The sequence below is a fragment of the Phocoena sinus genome, chromosome 9 (assembly GCF_008692025.1).
Source record: "Phocoena sinus isolate mPhoSin1 chromosome 9, mPhoSin1.pri, whole genome shotgun sequence".
NCBI classification, from domain to species: Eukaryota; Metazoa; Chordata; class Mammalia; order Artiodactyla; family Phocoenidae; genus Phocoena; species Phocoena sinus.
Window position 1 is genome coordinate 18,467,465 of NC_045771.1, and position 27,173 is coordinate 18,494,637.

General features: G+C 42.0%; 1 long non-coding RNA gene across 1 annotated transcript in view; it reads left to right on the forward strand.

Moving 5' to 3' along the window:
* The window catches only part of LOC116759259, a 41,432-nt gene extending 14,461 nt beyond the window's left edge, over positions 1-26,971 (forward strand). Inside the window, exons 2-10 of the long non-coding RNA XR_004351396.1 lie at positions 7,953-8,066; positions 9,732-9,839; positions 12,007-12,139; positions 18,029-18,116; positions 19,347-19,562; positions 22,983-23,083; positions 23,777-23,868; positions 24,256-25,497; positions 26,584-26,971. This is a non-coding gene — a long non-coding RNA (uncharacterized LOC116759259). The remainder of the gene's footprint in view (positions 1-7,952; positions 8,067-9,731; positions 9,840-12,006; positions 12,140-18,028; positions 18,117-19,346; positions 19,563-22,982; positions 23,084-23,776; positions 23,869-24,255; positions 25,498-26,583) is intronic.
* Positions 26,972-27,173: the final 202 nt, after the last annotated feature.

Genomic DNA, 27,173 nt, shown 5'->3' on the forward strand with positions numbered 1-27,173 from the left:
ACAGGAGAATGATAGCTTCAAAGTTCTGAAGAGAAAATAACCATCAACCTAGATTTGTAGGCTTAGCAAAACCTTTTTTCAAGGACAAGGGAAGCAAAGACATAGACTGACATAGATTGAATTTACCTCCAAGAAACCTTCCCTAAAGGAACTTTTAAAAGAATGCACTTTAGAAAGAAGAAAAATGATTCTAAAATCAAGTTCAGGATACCCACATGCAAAAGAATGAAGTTGGACCCTTATCTTACACCACATACAAAAATTAACTCAAAATGGATCAGAGACCTAAATGTGAGAGTTAAAACCGTAACACCTTTGGAAGAAAACATAGGGGTAAATCTTCATAATCTTGGAGTTGGCAATGGTTTCTTAGATATGACACCAAGCGCACAAGCAACAAAAGAGAAAATATACTGGACTTCATCAAAATTAAAAATTTTTATGCATCAAAGGACATTATCAAGAAAGTGAAAAGGCAACCACAGAATGGGAGCTATTATTTGCAAATTATATAAATGATGTGTCTAGTATCCAGAATTTATAAAGAACTTGTACAACTCAACAACAAAAAGACAATCACAAAGTGAGCAAATGAGTTGAATAGATATTTTTCTAAAGAGGATGTACAAATGGCCTACAAGCACATGAAAAGATATTCAGCATCATTGGTCATTAGGGAAATGCAAATCAAAACTGCAATGAGATACCACTTCATGCCCAGTAGAATGGCCATGATTATTTTTTAAATAAAAATAAATATCACAGGGACTCCCCTGGTGGCACGGTGGTTAAGAATCCACCTGCCAATGCAGGAGGCACAGGTTTGATCCCTGGTCCAGGAAGATCCTGCATGCTGTGCAGCAACTAAGCCCATGCGCCACAGCTACTGAGCCCTCGAGCCCGCGTGCTGCAACTAGTGAGCCCGTGTGCCGCAACTACTGAGCCCATGCACTGCAACTACTGAAGCCCGCACACTCTAGGACCCACATGCCACAACTACTGAGCCTGCGTGCTGCAACTGCTGAAGTCTGCACGCCTGGAGTCCATGCTCTGCAACAAGAGAAGGCACCGCGATTAGAAGCCCGTGCACCACAATGAAGAGTAGCCCCTGCTAGCTGCAGCTAGAAGAAGCCCACGTGCAGCAACAAAGACCTGAAGCAGCCAAAAAATAAATAAATAAATAAATAAACATCACAGATATAGAAAACAAACTTATGGTTATCAGGGGGAAAGCGGGGAGGGTTAAATTGGGAGATTGGGATTGACATATACACACTACTATATATAAAATAGATAACTAATAAGGACCTACTGTATAGCACAGGAAACTCTACTTAATACTCTGTAATGACCTATATGGGAAAAGAATCTTAAAAAGGGTGTATATATGTATATATATATAACTGATTCACTTTGTTGTACACCTGAAACTAACACAACGTTGTAAATCAACTAGACTCCAATAAAAATTAAAAAAAAAAAACAAGTATTGGTGAGGATGTGGATACATTGGAACCCTTGTACATTACTGGTGGAAATTTTAAATGGTGCAGCTACTGTGGAAAAATGTTTGGTAGTTCTTCAAAAAGTTAAACGAAGAATTACCATATGACCCAGCAATTCCACTCCTAGGTATATAACCCCCAAAACTGAAGACAGCTATTCAAACAGATAATTGGACACAAATGTTCATAGCAACATTATTCATAATAGTCAAAAGGTAAAAACAACCCAAATGTCCATCAATGGATGATGGATAAATAGATCTGGTGTATCCATACAATAAAATATTATTCACAAAAAATGAATTAAGTACTGATGCTTGCTGCAATATGGATGAATCTCAAACACATGCTAAGTGAAAGAAGGCAGACACAAAAGGTCACATATTGTATGATTCCATTTGAAATGTCCAGAGTAGGCAAATCCATAGACAGCAGGTTACTGGTTGCCAGAGGCTGGGGAGAGGAAGGAATGGAGAGTAATTGCTTAACTGGCATGGATTTTCCTTTTGGGGTAGTGAAAATGTTCTGGAACCAGATAGTGATGATGGTTGCACATCATTGTGAATGTACTAAATGCCACTGAATTGTACACTGTGAAATGGTTAAAACTGTGAATTTTATGTGAGTTTTACTGTAATAAAAGTTCACAGATGTAATTAGCAAACGTGGGTAAATCCCGGCATTGTATATTGTGATAAATGATTATTTGTGTTACTATAATAATAGTACCCAACACAACATGTGAGTTGAGAAAGGGGTAATCAGAGTTAAAGCATTTTAAAGTCCTTATGAGACCCTCTGAGAGCCATTGACTTTCAAGCGCTTTTGACTGTAATCCACAGTTAGAAAATTGCCACCCAGTGCACACACATACATATATGACTGAAACAAAAATTTCATAAAATAATGCTTGCTGTGTTATACGCTGATATTTTCTAATCTAATTAATTTCATTTTTTAAAATGCTGATTGTGTCCCATTTAAGTTGATTTCATGGCCCACTAAATGGATTATAACCCACCACTTGTAAAAACTAGTGTAAAGAGCATGTGGTGACACCCAAGTAAAGATGGGTAAGAAGAGAAAATGAAGAGAAGAAAGGGTCTTGAGCAGTTCAATATGGACTCTAATAACTGTATCCACAAGCATCTGCAAGTGGTGAATTGGCAGTATTTTTCAAAATCTTTTGAAGATATCCCCCTGTTAAAGTGTTGGAATCTCCATGGGGCAAAATATTTCTACTAGTGCACTGGGAACCTTTTGAACAGTTGTGTATTTGTGTAGTATTCAGTGAATTGCGAGTTATTCAGTATGGATGTAGCTAATGGAAAGCATTTCATATCCATGCACATTGCCAAATAGTCTACTTCAATTTGAGGAAATCAGGTCTGAGTGGTGGCCTTTTTTTTTTTTTTTTTTTTAAGAAGATGTTGGGGGTAGGAGTTTATTAATTAATTTATTTTTGCTGTGTTGGGTCTTCGTTTCTGTGCAAGGGCTTTCTTTAGTTGTGGCAAGCAGAGGCCACTCTTCATCGTGGTGCGTGGGCCTCTCACTGTCGCGGCCTCTCTTGTTGCGGAGCACAGGCTCCAGACGCGCAGGCTCAGTAGTTGTGGCTCACGGGCCCAGTTGATCCACGGCATGTGGGATCCTCCCAGAACAGGGCTCGAACCCGTGTCCCCTGCATTGGCAGGCAGATTCTCAACCACTGCGCCACCAGGGAAGCCCCTGAGTGGTGGTCTTACACCTTGTTACCTTGGACAAGTCACTTCATTTCTCCTGGTTTCAGCTCCCTTATCTGTAAACTTTTTCCTAAAACAGAAATCTGTAACTCACTCTAAGTCTACGGAAACCCCTGACTTCACACACTTACACATATACACACAAATGCATTGCATTGAGATGAAGGAAATTTAATGTAAACTCTTAGGAACCACCCATGGCATTGGCAGTAATCTGTTTTAAAATAGAAAATGATGAGAAGTGATGATATATTAAGCATATTTTTTAAACATCTTTATTGGAGTATAATTGCTTTAAAATGGTGTGCTAATTTCTGCTTTATAACAAAGTGAATCAGCTGCTTCCCACTAGCTATCTGTTTTACATTTGGTAGTGTATATATGTCAAAGCTACTCTCTCACTTCGTCCCAGCTTACCCTTCCCCTTCCCTGTGTCCTTAAGTCCATTCTCTACATCTGCATCTTTATTCCTGTCCTGGCCCTAGGTTCTTCATAACCATTTTTTTTTACATCTTTATTGGAGTATAATTGCCTTACAGTGGTTAGTTTCTGCTTTATAACAAAGTGAATCAGTTATACATATACATATGTTCCCATATCTCTTCCCTGTTGCATCTCCCTCCCTATCCCACCCACCCTCCCTATCCCACCCCTCTAGGTGGTCACAAAGCACCGAGCTGATCTCCCTGTGCTATGCGGCTGCTTCCCACTAGCTATCTATTTTATGTTTGGTAGTGTATATATATCCATGCCACTCTCTCACTTTGTCACAGCTTACCCTTCCATAACCATTTTTTTTTTTAGATTCCATATATATGCATTAGCATACAGTATTTGTTTTTCTCTTTCTGACTTGCTTCACTCTGTATGACAGACTCTAGGTCCATCCACCTCACTACAAATAACTCAATTTCGTTTCTTTTTATGGCTGAGTAATATTCCATTGTATATATGTGCCACATCTTCTTTATCCATTTATCTGTCGATGGACACTTAGGTTGCTTCCACGTCCTGGCTATTGTAAATAGAGGTGCAGTGAACATTGTGGTACATGATGCTTTTTTTTTTTTTTTTTTTTTTTTTTTTTTTTTTTTTTTTTAAACATCTTTATTGGGGTATATAATTGCTTTACAATGGTGTGTTAGTTTCTGCTTTATAACAAAGTGAATCAGCTATACATATACATATGTTCCCATATGTCTTCCCTCTTGCGTCTCCCTCCCTCCCACTCTCCCCATCCCACCCTTCCAGGCTGTCACAAAGCACCGAGCTAATATCCCTGTGCCTTGCGGCGGCTCATGATGCTTTTTGAATAATGGTTTTCTCAGGGTATATGCCCAGTAGTGGGATTGCTGGATCATATGGTAGTTCTATTTTTAGTTTTTTAAGGAAGCTCCATACTGTTCTCCATAGTGGCTGTATCAATTTACATTCCCACCAACAGTGCAAGAGGGCTCCCTTTTCTCCACACCCTCTCCAGCATTTATAGTTTGTAGATTTTTGATGATGGCCATTCTGACTGGTGTGAGGTGATACCTCATTGTAGTTTTGATTTGCATTTCTCTAACGGTTAGTGATGTTGAGCATTCCTTCATGTGTTTGTTGGCAATCTGTGTATCTTCTTTGGAGAAATGTCTGTTTAGGTCTTCTGCCCATTTTTGGATTGGGTTGTTTGGTTTTTTGACATTGAGCTGCATGAGCTGCTTGTAAATTTGGAGATTAATCCTTTGTCAGTTGCTTCATTTGCAAATATTTTCTCCCATTCTGATGGTTGTCTTTTCCTCTTATGTTTTCTTTTGCTGTGCAAAAGCTTTTAAGTTTCATTGGGTCCCATTTGTTTATTTTTGTTTTTATTTCCATTTCTCTAGGAGGTGGGTCAAAAAGGATTTTGCTGTGATTTATGTCATAGAGTGTTCTGCCTATGTTTTCCTCTAAGAGTTTTATAGTGTCTGGCCTTACATTTAGGTCTTTAATCCATTTTGAGTTTATTTTTGTGTATGGTGTTAGGGAGTGTTCTAATTTCATTCTTTTACATGTAGCTGTCCAGTTTTCCCAGCACCACTTATTGAAGAGGCTGTCTTTTCTCCATTGTTTATTCTTGCCTCCTTTACCAAAAATAAGATGACCATATGTGCGTGGGTTTATCTCTGGGCTTTCTATGCTGTTCCATTCATCTATATTTCTGTTTTTGTGCCAGTACCATACTGTCTTGATTACTGGAGCTTTGTAGTATCGTCTGAAGTCAGGGAGCCTGATTCCTCCAGCTTGGTGCTTTGTGATGACCTAGAGGGGTGGGATATATACCCCAATATATCCTTTGGGATAGGGAGGGTGGGAGGGAGGCTCAAGAGAGAGGGGATATGGGGATATATGTATGCATATAGCTGATTCACTTTGTTGTACAGCAAAAACTAACACAACATAGTAGAGCAATTATACTCCAGTAAAGATGTATAAAAAAATTTACAGCATGAGAAAGAAATATTATTTTCTTGGAATATAGGCATGAAGTTCCCATTGACGAGAAAGGGACTGCATTGTCTTGCTGGCTGTGCTCTGTAAAGCTCCTCCTCTGACCTGTTTCCAATGTCTTCTATGAAGACAAGCAAAAATTTTCTCAAGCCTCTCTTAGCCTGACCTTCAGTGACTGCCTGGGAGTTGAGGAGAGGCATGCAAGGATCTGTGTGGGAAGAAAGTAGGGCTGCTATCACAAAGATTACAGTTTGTGCTTTCCTTATCTTGCCACCCTTGGTTGCTCTGGCCTTCTGGTTTCCTCCCATTAACAGGAAGCTTAAATAATGTGTTTATAATCAGTTATGCCTCTGAAGTAGATACTTTTGGCACCACTCATATCCTCTTGGCACTCAGTATCCCTATACTGTACAGGATACTGATTCCTGTACACTGATAGCTTTCTATTGCCAGTACCTGCATCCCTTAGCCTGAGAGCTTCTCTGACCACAGGAGCATGCTGGGTGCCAGGCTGACTGGAAGTGCCAGGGAGTTAACATCCTTGGGAACAGCTCCCGTGACAGATGGGAGTTAGTAGCTAAATTCTCCATCTTTCTCATCCTTGGGGTGGGACAATTCTCAGGTGTGCTCTCCACCACCTCCCAGGGTTGCACAATGGAAATGAGCCCCAGTTCCCCATGGTAGTAACATACTTGTGAATGCATCCTCCTCAGGCTGCCTTCCCTTCCCTGGCTCACTGTCCCCTCCCCTACCAATGCTTCTGGAGATCATCTTCCAAATAAACTAGCCTCAATCCTAGTCTCAGGGTCTGTTCTGGAGAAACCTATTCTAGGCTAGTTTAATATCAAGCAAACTAATAAAATAATATTAGAATGAACATATTGGGACTTCCCTGGTGACGCAGTGATTAAGAATCTGCCTGCCGGGCTTCCCTGGTGGCGCAGTGGTTGAGAGTCTGCCTGCTGATGCAGGGGACATGGGTTCGTGCCCCGGTCCGGGAAGATCCCACATGCCGTGGAGCGGCTGGGCCCGTGAGCCATGGCCGCTGAGCCTGCGTGTCTGGAGCCTGTGCTCCGCAACGGGAGAGGCCACAGCAGTGAGAGGCCCGCGTACCGCAAAAAAAAAAAAAAAAAAAAAAGAATCTGCCTGCCAATTCAGGAGACACGGGTTCGAGCCCCGGTCTGGGAAGACTCCACATTACACGGAGCAACTAAGCCCGTGCGCCACAACTACTGAGACTGCACTCTAGAGCCCGCGAGCCATAACTACTGAAGCCCGCGTGCCCTAGAGCCCATGCTCTGCAGCAAGAGAAGCCACCACAATGAGAAGCCCACGCACCGCAATGAAAGAGTAGCCCCCGCTTGCCGCAACTAGCAAAAGCCCACGCGCAGCAACGAAGACCCAACACAGCCAAATAAATAAATAATGAACATACTGTTAATAAATCTTCTAACAGTTTAAATGCTTCACTTCACATCCAGCAATCCTAAAGACCTAGAATTCGCTTCGAGTTTACCTGGTGTTATCCCTGAAGTATTATTGTTAGAGAATTCTTCTCAGGTAAAGATCGAGTTTAAGGAATAATCCCCAAACCAAGGAAGTCTGTCCCACATATTTGAGTTCAGATGGATAGTTAGCTACTTGCGTTCTCAAAGCAAATTCGTATAATGTATATTATTTCTCAGCATATTAAGATACCTCTGTGTATAATAAAAGACATTCTTAACGTATTGATGTTTTGGTTTTACTCACCTTTGCCCATTTTTGGAAACAAATGGAAAGTGAGGATAGCTTTGCTGAAGGAAGAGAGATGGCTGATGCTGGTGTATGTACAGGCATGTGTGTATGTGTGGACCCAGGAGTCCTCAGCATTCTTTGCCCTCCACACACTCTTCCTTCAAAAACATGAATACAATGACAGCTAAAATATTCTGGCTAGTTTAGGTTTATGGATGTGCCATGAGTTAAGTTTGGTAAACAGCTCCACTTAATATTTTTATAGGTCAAGAATCGTAAGAGTATCACAAAATTGAAACATCAGGGTCCCATGGCCCAAGATGCTAGAAATCTTCTAGCACCAAGATAAATTTTACTTTCCAGCCATTAAAATATTTTTTCTTCAATCCCAATCCCAAATCCAGAGATTCAGGCCTGAAACTTAGTTCCGTAGCCCACTTCAAATAATTGTCTTCCAGGTAATTTAATATTAATTTCACTGGTTTTTTTTTTTTAACAGTGTAATTGCTACCTGATAAGGACTGAACCTTATTCTAATTTCATGTTTAATTGAATTAAATATACTCTACGGTTTATATGAAGAAGAAGAAGAAAAAAACTCCTAGTGCCACAGGTTTGTGTCATGATACTTTCAAAGAAATCCTTGAGTCAGCATAGTGCAGTGCAAAGATGCCTACTAGTCCAGTCCCAGATTTTCTAATTCCCCATCTCTTTGCTCATCAATTCACAATGAAAGACTTTGTACGCTTTCTGTAACCAGTATCCTTGTAAACATAACACCTTTCTCATCCTCCCTTCCCCACCCATGTTTTCTTTCCAGAGGAAACTGGGGCAGGCGTTAATAAACATCTATTCTGGTTATTCTTTGATCCTCCCCAGATCCATTCTCTGTTCTCCTCTGCTCTGTTCTTTGTACTGGGACGCTGGCCTCTGTGAACTGTGTCACCCTCTGACCAGTGGGAGGCACCAGCAGTAGACCAGATTGTGGGAGGAGAGAGATGCCAGGGTGTTTATTCCCTCCCACTCACTCACTGCCTCAATGTGGTTCTATCAGTGGCCTCATCACCAGAACTACAGCTGTGGTTGGGTTGGGCAGTCCCCTCTTGACTCCAGCTGTCAACCAGGCTCTGGAAATAGGGTTGACTTCCCCTGCTGTCCAGGCTGGGGATTACAACAGCCCCCTCTGTCCCTAGTCCCTGGGGGAGTCTCAACATCCCTCGCTGGCTCCTCTAACTCTGCCTATATCTCTATAAATAGTTCCTTTATTGAAAAGCCTCTACACAATAAAGTTGGGTATGCTCTCTATTTCTTGCTGAGCCCCTGGCTAACATAGCCTCCGACCTTCAAGTTTTCAGCAGTCCATGACACAGTGACAGATTTAGGGATCACAGTCATTTCTCTGAGCCTGGAATCAAGTAAGTACCTGTGCAAACAGAGACATCACATTTCCCTCTCAGAGGGAAATGATGTCAGAAATTTAGAAAAAGAAAAGAAAAATAGACATGTTTGTCTGAAGCACATTGTGCCATTTGATCTAGAAGCTCACAGAAAAATATACTTGCATCTTTTAGGGTCAAGAATGGTATTTTCTGGGAACTGAAACAGAATTGGGGAAAATCTGGTCACTTGTGTAGCTATTGGTATATATATCAATTAGCTATGGCCCCCCAAATTCTGTGTGACAAACCACCCCAAAGCTCAGTACCTTAGAATAATAATCATTTAATCTCACAAAGCTGCAGGTCAGCTGGGCAGTGGCTCTTCACCCTCCTTAGATGGATGACTAATTAAGACGTGCTCTTATGGTGAAGACAGAGGTACAAGAGGCAAGCCCAACCACTCAAGCACATTTCAAGTCCCTGTTTATGTCACATCTGCCAAAGCAAGTCACATGTCCAAGCCCAAGGTCAAGGGGTGAAAGGGAGAAGGTGTAAATATTTTTGACAATAATCTACCACAGCAGGTAAACTACAGGAAAGTCACTCAAAGGCAGCCTACAATTTGTTCAGTTAAAGGGAGGAGAATTTTGGTTTCAGTTTTCCTCTCATTCATCACAGGTGAACTAGAGTGACTTTTTAAAATAGGCTAAATTTCTTGGCATCTAGAAAGTTTCTTATTAACAGAGATGATATTGCCCTAGAAATAGAGGCATTTGGAGGTTTCAGATATTAAGCAAATGTTATTGTTATGGAGGTTTCATTATCTGTTCATGACTAAACTGGGATTGCCAGACTTGAGACCTGAATCTAGCCTTGTCCATTTTTTTTTTTCTTGCAAGGTTCAGATCCCAAAAGAATTACTCTCATTCTGGATCCTGGGCTGAGAATCAGCACATCCCACTGAATATCCCTGTTTGTGATTCCACAATCTGGATAGCCAAAAAGAGGTAAAAGGATCCAAAATGAATGCTTTCTTATCTACACAGGCTTTCCTTAATTAGTGACTAATTTGCACTTTAACTGAGGTTTATTCAATTTGGAAGGGGTTAAAGTTGAAGATTCTAACAGCTCTCACCAGTTTAGTATCTACTAATCTTTCTTAGCCCAAGGAGAGGGGAAAAAGTGCTTCCCTTGCATAGGATTGAAAAGGAGCAAAAAGTCCTTAGTTATCTTGGTCATCTTTGGGAAGGAAAGAATTGTTTAAAATGGTGAGCCCAGCAAAGAAAACAGCTAGAAGATCTTCAAGAAATCTCCATTATGCTCCTAGCACAGTGTGTGAAGCCAATGAGTGTTTATAAATAAGTTAATTTCAAAAGAAACATTAGCTTGGGATTCTAGCTGTCGAGGGACAGTATAGAAATTCAGAGTAGAGAGATACCAATATAGTTTGCAGTCATGACAAACCATGTAGATCAGATGATACTGGGACTGGACTTGAATAAGTTGGTTTGAATAAAGAAAAAGGAAAATGCACTGGGAGACAGTATGAGTAAAGTTTGGAGTTATGAATAAACATGATACATGGGTTAGTCTGTAGGGGGTAGTGAGGAGACCATCTTGATCAAAATGGGGAAGCAGTCATTAATTAAGTGGGTTAGAGATTGTACTGCCAGGTCGTGAGGGTCTTAATAGGTGAAGGCCATTTCAATGTTATGTGGTGGATATTAGAAGCTGTTGGATTTCTTGGTGGGGAGATTATTTAGTGCAAACATCTCCAGTTGTCACAACAGGCTGGTTTTCCTTATGATGCTAGGACAGATTTTGACTTGATGGTAATGATTGTGGTGGATAAAAAAGGAAATGATTCACATGTATTTTAACTTCTTTACAAATTTGTTTTTAGCCTGAATCATAGGAAGAGTCTCTAGCCTTTTCCCATGGTTTTTGTTGGCAGCAGCTGTATGTTCCCATGGGAACACACATACTTACCTATCCAAACCTTCCTCTTTTATTTATGCCCTCAGCTTCTGTTCACTTGGATGTTTTCATCTTTTCTATGGAGCATATTCACATATAAGCTTAGGGCACAGCCCATTTTTCTTTTGCAACTGAGGATTCATTCTGAATATTTTCAAATGTATAAAACTCCAGGTAGGACTTCCCTGGTGGCGCAGTGGTTGGGGGTTCGCCTGCCGATGCGGGGGACGCGGGTTCGTGTCCCGGTCCGGGAGTATCCCACGTGCCGTGGAGCGGCTGGGCCCGTGAGCCATGGCCGCTGAGCCTGCGCGTCCGGAGCGGCGGGAGAGGCCACAGCAGTGGGAGGCCCGTGTACCGCAAAAAAAAAAAACTCCAGGTAAAACTTCAAACCAAATATGATGGGAGGAGGCATTTGGATAGACCATGGAGTGATAACATCACTTTGAATACCATCTGTGGTAAACATTTTAGCTTTCTTCAGTGACCAGATAAAGGAAAGATGGCTCAGAGTGCTTCTTCGGTAGCTAATTCTGGAAAGCCTTTGCTAAATTTTAATCCAAAATAGTAAGACTCTCCCTCCCTCGTGTTCAAGAAGCTTGCAGTGCTGGGGGTGACACTGCCCTTTTCATCTCCTGGAGAGAAGTTCTCCTCTGACCATAACAGCAAATCAGCAAACACTCACTGAACTCTTTACTCATAGAGGACACACTAATTTCTATGTTACTTTGTTCCTTGCCAAATTCCAATGGCTTGAAATCCAAAATTGATGAAGTTAAATAAGAGCAGTTGTATATTTTCAAGAAACTCTTGAGTTTGGTTACTGGATGTTTTCTAAGATATTGCTTTCCTTAGTTTATACCAAAAACATCTATTGAGCTAGCTTCTAGACTAAATGCTGGTGATTCAGACATGAATAACACTTCCTCTGGAGTGTTTCAGGTAAGACAAATACATAATAAGCTATAATTAAGTTTAATAAGTCCTTCAACAGAAGTGCACAAGTTCTGTGGGAATGCTGAAGAGAACAATTCCGTGGTTCCAGGGTGGCCTTCACAGAGCAGAAGGCATTTGGGCAAGTCTCAAAGGGTGAGCAGGGCCTCCCTAAGTGGAGTAAGAGCACTTCAGGCAGAGAAGAGAATGAATAAAAGCACCAGTACATCAAACTGCAGTGCTGGCTGTTATTTCTTTTCATTCCAGATGACACAAGTCAGGAATCCAGGGAGAGACAAGTGTCTGGGAGGCTGCCCTCCTCAAGGATGGTCTTCTCAGCTCAGCCCTGCTGCAAGCAGAAATTTCACGACTGCAGAATCAGGCTGGTTAAATCATAAGGGTAGGACTTCCTGGGGAGCAAAATATTTGCAAACACTTTCATGGAAATGGGACAATGGACTCAAAATTACTGCAGGTTTTCCAGACTGTCCAGAAACATGATTTCTGGAGGAGGAGCCATACTCTTATAGAAGGAATCTAAGGGAAATGCCACAAGGTTTTAAGAACCTCAGGTGGTCCCAGCCTCCTTCCATGGTCCCAGGAATGCTTCCTTGTGGTTTTCCTGACCATGTATTCTTTACTTTACTAAGCTATGAGTTCACTCCCTGTATTGTTTTCCTAGGGCTACCATAACAAGTTACCACAGGCGTGGCTGAAAACAACAGAAATTTATTCTCTCACAGTTCAGGTTGCCAGAGGTCTGAAAATCAAGGTGTCAGCAGGATTGGTTCCTTCTGAAGACACTGAGGGAGAATCTGTTCCATGCCTTTCCCCTAGCTTCTGGTAATTACCAGCAATCCTTGGCCCTTATAGATGCAGCACTCCAGCCTCTGCCTCCATCTTCAAAATGCCTCCTTCCCTGTGTCTCTGTGTGTCTTAAAGCTCCCTCTCCCCTCTCTTTATATGGATACTAGTCATTAGTTTGGGGCCTATCCTAAATCCTGGATGATCTCATCCCAAGATTCTTAATTACATCTGCAAAGATCCTATTTTCAAGCAAGGTCATATTCACAGGTTCCAGGAATTAGAACTTGGACATACCTTTTGGGGGAGCAGTATTCAACTCACTATGTCCACCCTTTCGTTGCCCACATCCGGTGGCTTCTGAGCACTTGTAGCTGGGTTGTTAGACCTTGTCCAGAACCTGGGTACTGGGATGGAAAGACACAGTACCATAGCTCCCATTGGCGAGGAGTAAAACAAAGGTCCAGATTATCCAGAGTTTTCTTACTAGAATCTTTGACCAGAGGCACATCAAAGATGTGAGCTCTACCTGCAAAAGGTCCAGAGTAAAAATTTTTTCTGGAGAAAGGTGGGGCTAGTTAAAACACACCTTTTTTGCTTTTCACAGTCTGTGGTTGTCATATGTTCATCCTTTTGTGAATGGGAACAGATTATTTACAACACTAACAGTTAAATGGAATGTTGGGTTCTGATCCCTTAGCTAATAGGTAGCTGCAGGGTCCACCAGAGCCAAGAGGCTCAGCGAGGAGGACTAGTTCACAACATTTATTGAGGGTAGAAGGGTTAGCCAATTGCTTCCTGAAAAATCCCAGATCAGTTTTTGTAGAGCAACAAAATTTCAAACTTTCAAAATGGATTGAGTAAAGCTACTTCTACCTTACTTTCCCACAAATCACTTTTCTCTCTTTGCTTATAGCATATTCCCAAGAATCTTGGAATTCAGGATGACTTTGCCAAGAAAATTTTATTTCTTAGCTAATTACTATATAATGTCTTCCTGGAGTAAAACTACAGGTTGGGGGTCATAAATAAAGCCTGCTCAACCTTGGTCAAATCTAATTTCCCCTACTCCATGCCTGCATGCAACAGCTGAACATGGCTGGAGAAAGACCCAACCTTGCTGACTGCTCTCACTTTATATTATGATCACTAAGCTCAAGTGGGCCTTTGGTGCTACTTGGCCATCTCTCTCCATTTCTCTCATCTATTCCCAATCCTGAATGACTGTTCCATAACTTCTCTCTTCTCAGTCCTCCAACAACTCTTCCTCCTCAATTCTCAAATATCAGCTAACTTCCTTGCTTCTGTGAAAAATATTGCAATTCAGAAGAGAATTTCTACACACTCCCCCACTCTCTACATGGCCATAGCTTCTGCCTTCTCTCCATGAACATGTGCTCCTAAGGAAGCCCCCTCCAGTTGTGCACTGATCCCATGTTCCCTCTCATTTACTAAGGATATCTGTACTTTTCCCGCTTTTTCCTGCCTCATCAGTTTTTCCCTCTTGACTGGATCAGTCCCATCAACATGCAAATGTGCTGCAACATTTCCCATTTTACACACGCGCGCACACACACACACACACACACACTCTCTCTCTCTCTCTCTTACACCCCTCTCTTTTGAGCCCCACATCTCCCTCCAGCCACTGTTCAGTTTCTCCACAACAAAACTGTTTGAAAAAGTTACTCTCTTCCTCCTGCTAGGAGCACTTTTTAAACTTGCCTTCCACGACTCCACTCTCTTTTTCACCAGCCTCTCCAAAGTCTCCTTTCCTGGTTTCTTCTCATTTCCTTGACCTCTAAATGTTGGAATGCTTTAGAGCTTTGGACACCTTTTCTCTCTAACCTCACTCGCTTTTGGGGTGATGCTAGATCATTTCATGCTGTGGCCGCCCCACCTGTATCCCTTCAAGACTCGCCTGTACACACAGAAGGCTGCTTGCTGGCAACCTTTCTTCTGAGTCTCCCTGGGTTAGGGGAGGGGTTAATGGCCCCCGGGGCGAGGGGCTCTCCTGTGAGGAAGCTGGAAGTGCTGGAGAGTTAATGCCCCCAGAGCAGCCCTCAACCGAAGATGGACGGTAGTTTGGTGGATAATCAACCTAGCTTTCCAATCCCTCAGTTAGGATACCTGTTACGGAGCCCAAGCTCGCTCTGCTCACTGCACAACAGGCCAATAAATTGGGAGACGAGCTGTTGGGGCAAGGAATAACGACTTGAGTCAGAAAGCCCGCAGACCAAGAAGATGGCAGATTAGTGTCTCAAAAATACCGTCTTCTCTCAGTCCGAATTCGGGCTCCTTTTATACAGAGGAAGGGGGGAGGGGCCCACCGAGATGCCAACCAATGGCTGAGCGGGACTGCTAACGGTCACTTGCTAACAGTTGCTCCGTAACAGTTGCTCACTAACGGTCGCTCGTTTGGGAGAGGGGCCCACTGCAATGCCGACCAATGGCTGAGCAGGACTGCTAACGTCGCTCGCTAACAGCCGCGAGCCTGCCCCACCCCTATTACATTCCTTGGAAGCCTGTTCAACATCCTCTCCCAGAATTCCACAATGGGACAAATTTCAGTTGCCGACAGAGATGACTTCTTTCGTAACGCACATTTTATTGATTCTCTTCCTTTTCCTGTCTCACTTTTCTTCTCTACTGGTAATTCTTGAACTCTCCTCACAGATAAACTGCTTGCGCTCAAATTCTTGTCAGGGTCTGCTTCTAGACAAGTAGACAAACTAAGACAAGTACTGTCTATATGCCCGTGACCACCACACTTATATCTGCGGTCCAAACATCTCCCAGCTTCCAGAATCACTGTTCAATAGCCTTCCCTCACAGCTGTGTGTGGGTGTCTAATAGCCGTGTCACACTTCATGTGTCTCTAAGTGAGCTCCTGGTTTCCCCTCCAAACCTGCACTTCTCAAGCTGAGGTCAGTTTGATGCCACTCCTTTCACATGCACGTATAACCCAACAACGACGTCTGTTGGCTCCATCTTCAACGTAGGTGCAAATCTTACCTCTCCTCTACCTGTTGGCCCTCACCCAAGCTACCTTGCCTCAATTGAGATAATTTCTAAACTGTTTTTTCTCTTGGTCTCTTGCCCCATTAAAGTTTCTTTTCCTCACAGCAGCCACAAGGATCCTCTTAAACCATAGTCAGATCATGTCACTCCTCTGCTCAAAACTTGCCAATGACTTCATCTCAGAGCAAAAGCCAAAGCCCATTGTATGGCATATAAAGCCCTATATGGTCTGCTGCCTGTCTTTCCCTCTGACCTCATCTCCTACCACTCCCGTGCTGTTTCTGTTGTAGGATCATTCGTTGCCTGTGCCCCTAAACATGCTCTTCCTAGGGCCTTTGCACTTTTTCTCCTGCTGGCACATTTTTATTCCACATATCTGCATGGTTTGCTTCTTTACTTCTTTAAAGTCTCTACTGAAATATCACCTTATTTAGAAGGGTCTTCTCTGTGTGGTATGAGGTGCATGTTCTCTGATCACGACCTTGCTCAGCTCTGCTTTCTCCTGCATGCTGCTTTTCTCAGACTCCTATGTTAGCTGGCTTCTGGTCAGATTCAGTCAACTCACAAGCTTGGAGAGTTGGAGGAGGGAAGAGGGAGGGATATTTTCTCCTGTCTCAGCCTGCATCTCCAGGCAGCAGCGTGTCTCTCCTATGGCTCCAGTTCCCTTTGAACTAGCTTCTAGCTTCTTCCAGGGCACTCCAGCCTCCAGGATCTGATAGCACAGTATTTTTTGTCCCTCCGTCATAGGAATGGTAGTGGCTTCCATCTGTTGCTGATTTCTGGGTTCCTTTACTCTTACTTATTTGGCCTCTCAGGTCTTCCAATATCCATGTAACCAATTCTTTGTATTAAATTTCTCTCTTTTAAAATACTCAGAACTATTTCTATTTTATCCATTGAATCCTGATTGACAGCTTGTATCAGTTTCAGTCCCCAAAGGAACTTTGTAATTTGAAGAGAGTTTAATAAAAAGGACTATTTACATAGGTGAGACTATTTACATAGGTGGGAAGAGGGAAGGGGGGGGACAATATGGGGTAGGAGAAAAAAGGGTCATTATGGGATTATATGAAATCATCTGTGTGAAGCTTTTGAAAAGTATGAAGCACTGTAGGGACTTCCCTGGTGGTCCACTGGCTGCGACTCCACACTTGCAATGCAGGGAGCCCGCGTTCGATCCCTGGTCAGGAATTAGATCCCACATGCCACAACTAAAGATCCCGTGTGCCGTGCAGCCAAATAAATAAATATTTTTAAAAAGAAAATTATGAAGCACTATAGAATTGTAAAAATCTTTCATTCAAAAAAAAATAAATAAATACAAATATATAAATACTGGACTGTAATAAGAAATCATGTTCTGGAGATTTAATTAATATATTCTGAAAAAAGTTTTGAGTCTAGCATGTTGGGAAGTTAACAGAGACTAACACTGGTGAGTTATATGGCTCGTGGGTCATTTTTGTTAAGAAAACTACAGCGTATGTCTTTTCTATGGTGTTTTGTTGTTGCTATACTCTGCTGCTAGAGGGGTTTCCATGATTTGATGTTTTGGGCCTTAGTCTGACATCTGTATGTCAGTGCACTGCATTTAATTTTTCACTTAACAAGAATTTTTATATTGTGATAGGCTAGAATGGAGAAAATTAATCTAACAAGATGGAATTTAACAGACATCCTTTACTCAGATCTAGAACAACAAACAGCTGTCCAAGATCTGGGTGGGAGAGAGATGGAAAAAAAAAAAAAAAGGCTCAGGGGTTTCCGTTGGCTAGAAGCTGAATATGAGTCAATGGCAAGTTGTGGCTTCTTAACAAAACATAGCAAAACAAAACCCTAAAGAAATCTTAGCTTGGAAAAACAGAATTGTAGTATCTAGGCCAAGGTGAAGAAACCTTTTTGTTTCTCCTTCACTAATCAGCCCATACCTGGGGAACTGAGTACTGCTTCAGGCATTGCATCATAGAGGAACAGCATCAAGCCACAGGGGTCCAGAAGAAGGGGATGGGAAGGTACAAGGCTCAGACCATCCACCTGAAGCGTGTCCGCAGGAATGGCGAATATAGTGATGGGTATATCTGCGCTGGGCAGGGAGATTCAAGGAGGGAGTGTGTAAGAGATAAATTACTTACTCTGTGCCCCTCCCTTCTACAGAAAAATGATAGAAAGGGAACTTAATATTGAGTGTCTACTCTGTGCCAGGAAGTGATAACCACTTTACACGTGCTGTCACATTACTTCCCTGCACCAACTCTCTAAGACAATTATTGATATGTTTTCAACACCTTAGCAGCATTCTAATGACTCTTCCATTTGAAGATCAAGTATATGCTTGCTAATATGAGCAAGTCTTTTGATACTGGGCTCCAGTATTCAACGTGAAGGTTAAGCAATCAGCTTCAGAAGAAGGCCCTTTGCTTCCAGGATCTGACACAGTGGTGTACCATTCACTTTCTGTCCTCAGACCAGGAGCAGACTGGGACAGGGCCGGAGATGGACTTCAAGGAAAGAGGGACTTATTGGAGGATGCCAAATCCAGAAGCAGTGCCTGAGTAAGAGACACCCGCCTCCTTCCACCTCAGCTGTTGCTGGCTGGTGGACAGAGACCGATCTTTAGGGCTCTCTCTGTTTGCCAGGTCGTTCCCATCCGAGTGGTATGGTACAGCAGTCACCCCCCACCCCACCCCCCCTTCAGTACTCTGCTTCGGCAATTACCTGCCCACTGGCTCCTTAGCAGATTCTTACTCCCACTTGCTCTGTCTTGAGACTCGGTTTTAAAAACAACTTGAAAATCATATTCAGGAAATTCTTTGAAAAATACTAGGGAAAGTATTTGAATTTCAATCAATCACTCCTGTGCCTCCATATGAAGTATAAATCCTGCTCCATGCTGTCCAGGACTCTCCAGGTACAAGTCAAACATGTTTTTTTCAGGCTTAGTTTCCCATGACATCCCTACGTGGATGTACTGTTTGCCGTTACAGTCCTTGTTTCACCTAAATTGAATTTCTCATCCCTAGTAACACACCACTGTGCCTTTTCCTGTCGTTCTACTTGGAAAGACTTCTTTTTATATATCTTTCAAAATCATACTCAGCATTTCGAGTCCTTTTAAATATCATCTGCTTCATGAAAGCTTCTTTGACCAGCACCCCCCATATCATGGGTGAGGTTTTCCCTTCACTGAGCTCCAGACTTCATGGCTAAGACCTTTGTATGGCCCTTATGTCACTACTTCTCAACTTCTAAGACCAGTTCACATATTTTGGTATGCAGATTTAATATATTTTGTTACCTGTGTTTATAAAAACAGAATGCTTAGCGGTTTCACTTGCATAATGGCTCATTGTAGCCCATGTCCTAAATGGAAAAAACAACTCAAAGAACTAGAAGGTAGCAACACAATTTTGCACTTCAACACTTTTTCAGCTGGTCGTTTGAACCATTTATAATTGATAATGTACAATGAGGGAACCGCTCTATTTTTCTTTTACCTTTGCCTTCAAAAACACTGTTGGCTCTCCCTTCACTCTTCTTTGGAGATACCATGGGCAGATCCAATGGCTCCCCGTTCACTTTCTATTCGCTGTTGGGTATTAAATAGTCTGATTTTTCAGGTATTAAAAGGTACTCTCCAGCCGGAAAATTCAAATTGTCATCCATTTCAAAGTGTTTCCCCTCCCTCAGCTTAGAACTGATTTTGGGTTTGAGGATTTACCAGTGGGAAAAGATATGTGGTCTATTCTTTGACTCCCCTTGCTCTTTGCTTTCTCCTCTCCCAGCTTGTCCTGGCAAGGGCACCTGGAGCCACTCCTAATAAACTCCTGGAATATCTCCTCAAAGTTTGGGAAAAAAGGATGCCTACAGTAAATGAGGTGGAGATGATGGAAACTCCTTGGCAGAGGAAGGGGGTCAAAGGCACAGAAAGGCGGGCCTATTAGAACTGACTTACTTGTGCAACACCAGAGAATCACCAGACGACTATGTTCCTCAGGAAGGTGAGTGAACACTCTCTTCACTAAAGTAAGAAGTGATGCTTCGTGAGGGAGACACTAGAATCTTAACAAACTCAGTGTTTTCTGTCCTCTGTAGGCCATGGTTGTAGGCCAAGTAGGAAATACTGCTGGGAAAACTGGGCTCCCTGGTGTCGGGGGGGATGATAGAACTCTGGAGTAGAAGAAGCAAGTTGAGAGCATATAATTGTCAGAGCGAAGGTAGGATTGGTGGAATTAATTTGCTGTGTTAATTGACACAATAAGTCTAAAGGAAGACAGGTTGGTGCGATTATCCTCATGGATAACAAGGTCAGAGTGACGAGCAAGGGGACTTGAACCGCAGGAATCTGTGCCAAAAACTAACTAACAAACAAAATGGTATCCTAGGAACAAGCTATAAAGGCAGGCAATTGCTTGATTTATATATCCAAGACAGATCTTGAGTCAGTCAGTACCACAATGGAAAATCATGGTCTCTTGTCTAGTTTCAAGAGTTGAGGCAGTTTTCAGACTCAGAATCCATTGATTGAAGAGCCGTGTCCCCTTGAAGAAAGTCCCTGAAACACCATAGCAAGTAGTTATCATAGCTATGAGCAATCCTTCCTCAAAAGGGCCTGCAGACATTTACCAGATTAACTACACACTGGGGAAAGTGAATATTCAGGTATTTTGAAGGCTGTGGATAAGTCAACATGAATACCAAGCAACCCAAAATAGCATCAGCCTCTTTATTAGAGTGGGGATGATTAGAGAACAATTGATATATGGAGTCCTCCCCCAAGTCAGGGGGCTGTGGAATATTTAACAACTGGAAGAACCCTCACATTGGTTCTCTGTGGAGTGAATCTTTATAGTAGGAAAGGCTAAGTGGAAACCCCTAAAAGTCCTCCCTGATCCCCATCCCTGGGCAAAGATAGTAAATTGAAAGGACATCCTGCAGTGATTCATGTCACCCTCAACCACTTCAAGGATGCAGGAGTGATGCTCTCCATATACCCCATTCAGTGCACCAGTTTGATCATCACTTAAAGTATATAGATCATGGATGATAATGACGGACCTTGATTGCCTGGACATTCTGGTCACTGGTCCACTCTATTGATGACACCATGCCAGTTGGACCCGGTAACAAAAAGTGGCAAGAGCTTTGAATGCCTAATTAAGAAATGTGCACCTCCGGTGATAGGAAATAAACCCTACAAAGATTCAGGAACCTGACAGATCTGTGGAACTTTTAGAGGTACAATGGTCTAGACCAGTGGTTGGCAAACTATGGCCTGTGGGCCAAATCTGTCTATTTTGTATGGTCCACAAGCTAAGAATGGTTTTTAAAAATCAAAAGAAGAATATTTTGTGATGTGAAAAATATTTGAAATTAAGGGTTAGTATATGTCAATGAAGTTCTTTTGTAACACAGTCACACTCTTTCACTTATGTATTATCTATGGATACATTTGAGTTCCAACAGCAGAGTTGAAAAGTTGCAACAGAGACCATATGTGGAACTCTCATCACTTCATGCTTATCACTCAATGAGTCATAACCCACTCAAAACAGTGTTACAAATGCTAAGCATTTTGTTATACCATTTTATTTTATTTTATTTTGTTCTATTTTACGTTACCAGACATGTTTTCATGTCTAAACAAGAAAAGTGGACTTCAAATGTTGCACTTTTAAATCACTGGTGGAGGGTGGTTTGTTTGTTATTGAATTATATTTATTAGGCAATGACACTATAACTGTGCTAAAATAACACAAGATATATCAACATTTCCAGGTTAAGCACTCATCACAATACCCCAAACTCACAGGAAAGCAACAGTCGGAAAAATTAGGAAATTTAAAATAGAATACCTCATTATAGCAGAATTTCTTCACAAGAATTAAAAATGTAAATGAGGCTGCAAAGAAAGTGAGTTTCTGAGTGGCTCACTTGTTAGCAAGCAAGGAAAGTCATTTACCGATGGCAAGTTAATTAAATTGTGTTTGATCATAGAAGCTGAATAAATGTGTCCAGAGAAAATAAACCTGTTTAAGATGATCAGCCTTTTGGTATGAACAGTTGGTTCGGAGTTGAGGACCTTGGTAGCAACATCAATAGTTAGTTTTTAAAAAAAAAAAAATGTTAATGGTTCTGAGTATTCTTCCTTGTATCTTCATGAATTGACAAGATGGTACTGATGCTGGTCAGCTGTTGTTTACTTGGATGTGTCAATGCCAAGTTTGAAATGACTGAACAACTGGCTTCTATGAACAGTCTGTGTTGAGCTACAAGCAAGAATATTTTCAAAGAAGTTGAGAAAATTTCGAATTTAGTACAACCTGAAGTGGAATCTGCTAAGATGTATACAACTCCTGGTGATAAAAATTGGTGTGGAGCAGGAAAAGGCTTAGTTGGACAAATTTACAAAGCTTGTGGAAAAGAAGGATATTAAAGACTGTGATTATTCTTTGTGTGATTCATCAGCAGATACTTCAAAGGCAATATTTGAATCTATCATGAGTTATTGAACCAATACTGTAAAAAAAATTAACTTTATTCACTCTTGTATACTTACACAACTTCAGTTCTATTAATTTTTGTCAGCAATAGAAGCTGAATATCCTGACTTGCTCAACTAAACAGCAGTTTGATAGCTTAGCAATGGTAAAGTTTGACTGTGTTTTTTTTTTTTTCAGCTTGAAATTTTTCTGAACAAGAAAAACTACCCTCATCCACTATTTAACCCTGAATGACTCTGGGAATTTTTTGCTAATTTTTAGGTGGGAAGTGGTATTAAGAATTCTTATCAGGGGCTTCCCTGGTGGCGCAGTGGTTGAGAATCTGCCTGCTCATGCAGGGGACAGGGGTTCGAGCCCTGGTCTGGGAGGATCCCACATGCCGTGGAGCGGCTGAGCCCGTGAGCCATGGCCGCTGAGCCTGCACGTCCAGAGCCTGTGCCCCGCAGCGGGAGAGGCCACAGCAGTGAGAGGCCTGTGCACCGCAAAAAAAAAAAGAAAAAGGAAAGAAATGTAGAATCCACTACGTAAGAAATGAAAAATTCTCTAGAAATCCTCTACCCTTCAGGGAGTAGAGAAGGGAACCCTTCTGGTTCAGCCAACGACCCAACTGACTGAGAACAGTGTGGTCAAGAGCAGAGCTACCCAGGAAGCAGAGGTACAGGAATTCCAAACTTCCCAGGAGAAGGATGGGAAAGAAGAGTAATTAACTTCCAAAAACTTTTACAAACTCAGAAAGGAGGAAAGAGGTGATGGAGTTTGAAGGGTACAGAAACTTGCCTGAGGTCAAAGGAAGTCAAATTGCCTAAAGTCAGGGTTCTTCTTTCATAGGCCACACATTCCTTTAAGAATTATTATTTTTTTTTAATGAGAGAAAGTAAACAAGTATTCACAAGCATAGAATTTTGCATTTGATTTCAGAGCCTCCCCAAAGCCTGGGATCCATGAGCACTATGTTAAGAACTCCTGGATGAAAATCTTCCTTACAGAAAGTTCACGGTGGAAAATAAATGGCAGCGAAGGTAAGAAGGGCAATTCTGAGTGTGGTTTGCCCATTTCAGGCAATGAGCGCATAGCAACATCATGGATACTTTCTTGCCCTAGGAGGATATACGTGAAACTGTAAAGTACCACGTTAAGGGGAGATTTTTCCCAATGGCCATGTGTTGGAGCAGTCACTGAAATGTTGAAAGCAGCTACTTAACTTGAGAAAGCCAAGTATTTGAAACTAGCTCAGCCAGATCCCAGCTGTCATCTCCACTCCACCCCCTGCAATCACCATTAGTGATTTTTCAACATTCAAACCAATTCAACCAACATTTTGTAGACAATGTGTTGGGAAGTGTGGGAGATGGAAAATATTATTGAAACATGGACTCTAACACAGGGATGTTCATCTCCAAGTGGAGAATGTGAATGGTGCTTGCAACAACCTGGCCCTGGATTCTCTGACCTTCAACTTTATTGTCTTCAGGACATTTTTAGAAGCACACAACCATGGCTACTCCTTTGGTATTGATACTTAATACTCCTCTGTCATCAAGATTTCAAACTCTGAAATTCTGTTAGGCCACAAACTCTTATTTTTCTGTCTTTCTCATACCTACTAATTTTTTCTTTAACCTCACGTGAACTCCAGACCCCTTGAATGCTCATGCCCGAGTATTCAGGTATGAGTATTCAGCTCTGTCTTGGTTTCACTTGCCTCTTCCTAGCTTGGATACCGTGGACATCTGAAGTGACCAAGGACCACCAGGTGGCAGCAGAGTCTCAACTAAACTGTCCACCAACTTGGGCACCAAGTCAGGTATGGTCATTGTTATTTATAATGGGAGCCTCAAGTTTGAAGGGGAAGTGGAATTAAACAAAGGATAGAGCATACAGGGAGATCAGGCAGCAGGGGACAAGAAGATCTTGATCCTCATGTAAGTATAAACCAGAGAAGTGGCTAGACCCAAGCAATGGGGGAGATGGCAGGGTTCTCCCAGGTTCGTTCTGTGTAACCATTTCATACCTATACACGTGGGTAGTCTCCTCCTGCTTTGAAACATCCCTTGCCCAACTGCTCTGAAGCTCTTTCTAGTTAAGGGTTAGTTACTTAATGTCAACAAGCCTCCTGGAATCCTTTGCTCTTAACTGCCTTGCCAATCCCCAGTGCTAGATGGAATCGACCCTCTTGTCTCTCTCCTTCCAGGCGGCCAGGTGCTCCTGCAGAAAGTTACAAAAGTCTACACATTGGATCAACTCTAAATCCATAATATGTAACCTCAGTGGTAACCTCAAGGCTGCTGAAGTTTCCTCTTTTCATCCTTAGTTAATTCCTTGGGGCATTGCTCATAGAAGCAATTCTAAGCCTTCTCCACTCGCTGAAGTCCCTTTCTGCATTTCAGCTCCTCGACCACAGCAGATGACCTCACATCCTCCTTTGTCTGGAGGACTGGGACCATCCATCCAGTCCTCCTCTGCAGGCCCTCTCCACTGTAGACAGAGCACAGGACCTACAGAGTCCTCCATGGTACATTTCTTGAGCTGAATGGGAAAGACATCAGAAATTTCATCCTTTTCAAGGCAAAGTAAGAAATCAGCTAGCCTACATCTCATCTCAGAATCAACTTACTACTCTGAATGATATGTTACTCTCTTAGTCAGCTCGGGCTGACAAAATAACACAGCCTGGGTGGCTTAATCAATAGACATTTATCCTCACAGTTCTGGAGGCCGGGAAGTCCAAGGTCAAGGTGCCAGCCAATTCGGTTCCTGGTGAACATCTTCTTCCTGGTTTGTAGACAGCCACCTTCTCCTTACGTTCTTACGTGGTTTTTCCTTGGGTGCATACAGAGCGAGAAAGAGATCTCTCTCTCTCTCCTCTTCTTATAAGGCCACCAATCCCATCATGAGGGCTTCACCTTCATGATCTAATCTAACTCCTATGGCCTCATCTACAAATACCATCACATTGGGGATTAGGGTCTCAGCATATGAGTTTGGGGTACACAAATATTTAGTCCAGAACAGTTACAAATGTTGATGGCTGGAGTGTTTCCTAACTTAGGACTGGGGTGGCAGCTGTTAAAAATCTCATCTGCAAAGACAGTGCTTTCAAACTTTTCATTGAAAAATTCACAAACTAACATAAAATCTATTCTGTCCAATTTTAATTGACCTTGTTCTTCCTGTGCAATGATTTCTGATTCATTTATTCAGTCATTCAATTAGTAAATACTTAACTGACTTGAGCCAAGACTCCTAACTACTACGTACTGCCAAATACAGACATGTGATGATGAAGCACATTTGTGGCAGATAAAGAATATTTAACAAGAAGAATCATTCATCCAGAATTTGTCAGACTCCCCCTTCAGCACTATGGAAAGAGAATCCACTCACTGGCCCGCAGGCATAGGCCAGTGTGCTCAGCTGGGTGCTCAGTCAAGAGGTAAGTGCCTCAGGATAAGGTTTTTATTATAATCTCTCCCGATGTTCAAGTAGTTTTCAAAGGCTTTCTATTTAATGAAAAGATAATGTGTGACTAGCAGATACATGTATGTTCTAGACTGCATGACGGGTACCTCTCTCAGAACAGTCACTTAGAATCCTGCCTCATTTATCTGTTTGTTATGAACTAGATTATTATGGATTATCCCAACTCAGATCACTTCTGAGTAAACTAACAAAGATGAACTTTTAAATTTGCAACACTGTAGACTAGACCTTGGCTTCAAAATGACCTCACCAATGCACTGGCTGGCATCCTCGAAGGTTCAGCTTGATCCTTCTTGTCTCTTAAAGCTATCAGTACTAAATTAAAGACACGTCCAATTTAAACTGTATTAATTGAATTTAATTAATTTACTCTTGATTTAATATTAAAAATTAATTTGAGATAATGTATTAATAAATTAAATTATTAAAATGAATTCATTCGTTTAATTTATTTTTTGAATTTTTGAATTTTATTTTACTTATTTATTTTTATACAGCAGGTTCTTATTAGTTATCTATTTTATACATATTAGTGTATATATGTCAATCCTAATCTCCCAGTTCATCCCACCACCACCACCACCTTGCCACTTTCCCCCCTTGGTGTCCATACGTTTGTTCTCTACATCTGTGTCTCAATTTCTGCCCTGCAAACCAGTTCATCTGTACCATTCTTCTAGGTTCCACATATATGAGTTAATATACGATATTTGTTTTTCTCTTTCTGACTTACTTCACTCTGTATGACAGTCTCTAGATCCATCCACGTCTCTACAAATGACCCAGTTTCATTCCTTTTTATGGCTGAGTATATTCCATTGTATATATGTACCACATCTTCTTTATCCATTCGTCTGTCAATCTTCTTTGTGTGTGTGTGTGTGTGTGTGTGTGTGTGTGTGTGTGTGTGAGTGTTTTGTGTGTGTGTTTTTTTTGTCAATCTTCTTTATCCATTCGTCTGTATCAATTAATTGGTGATATTTACCCAAAACAACTGGCTATAACATAGGACTATAACAGCTATATCATATACTTGGAGGGTTTTCACAGCATTACCAAGTCCAAACTTGTACTGCTCGCTGCATGACGAGCCAATAAATTGAGAGACAAATTTCTGGAGCAAGAAGTAGCGACTTTATTCGGAATGCCAGCAGGCTGAGAAGATGGTGGACTAATGTCCCAAAGAACTGTCTTACCCAGGTTTGGATGCTAGTTTCTTTTATAGAACGAAGAGGGGGAGGTGAAGAGGTAAAGTAAAAAAGGCAATAAGTTGTTGCAGATATTTCCTGGTTCTGGCCAGACTCCAGAGGGGTTATGTTAATTTCTTCTTTCCGGCAACGATTCACAGGTGGGCCTGGTCAGGATGTTTCCTGTGAGCTAAACAAAGGTTTTTGGTTTTGTTTTTGTTTTTTTTGCGGTACGCGGGCCTCTCACTGCAGTGGCCTCTCCCGCCATGGAGCACAGGCTCTGGACGTGCAGGCCCAGTGGCCATGGCTCACGGACCCAGCCACTCTGCGGCAGGTGGTATCTCCTCAGACCGGGGCACGAACCCACGCCCCCTGCATCGGCAGGCGGACTCCCAACCACTGTGCCACCAGGGAAGCCCTAAACAAAGGTATTTTAACTTAA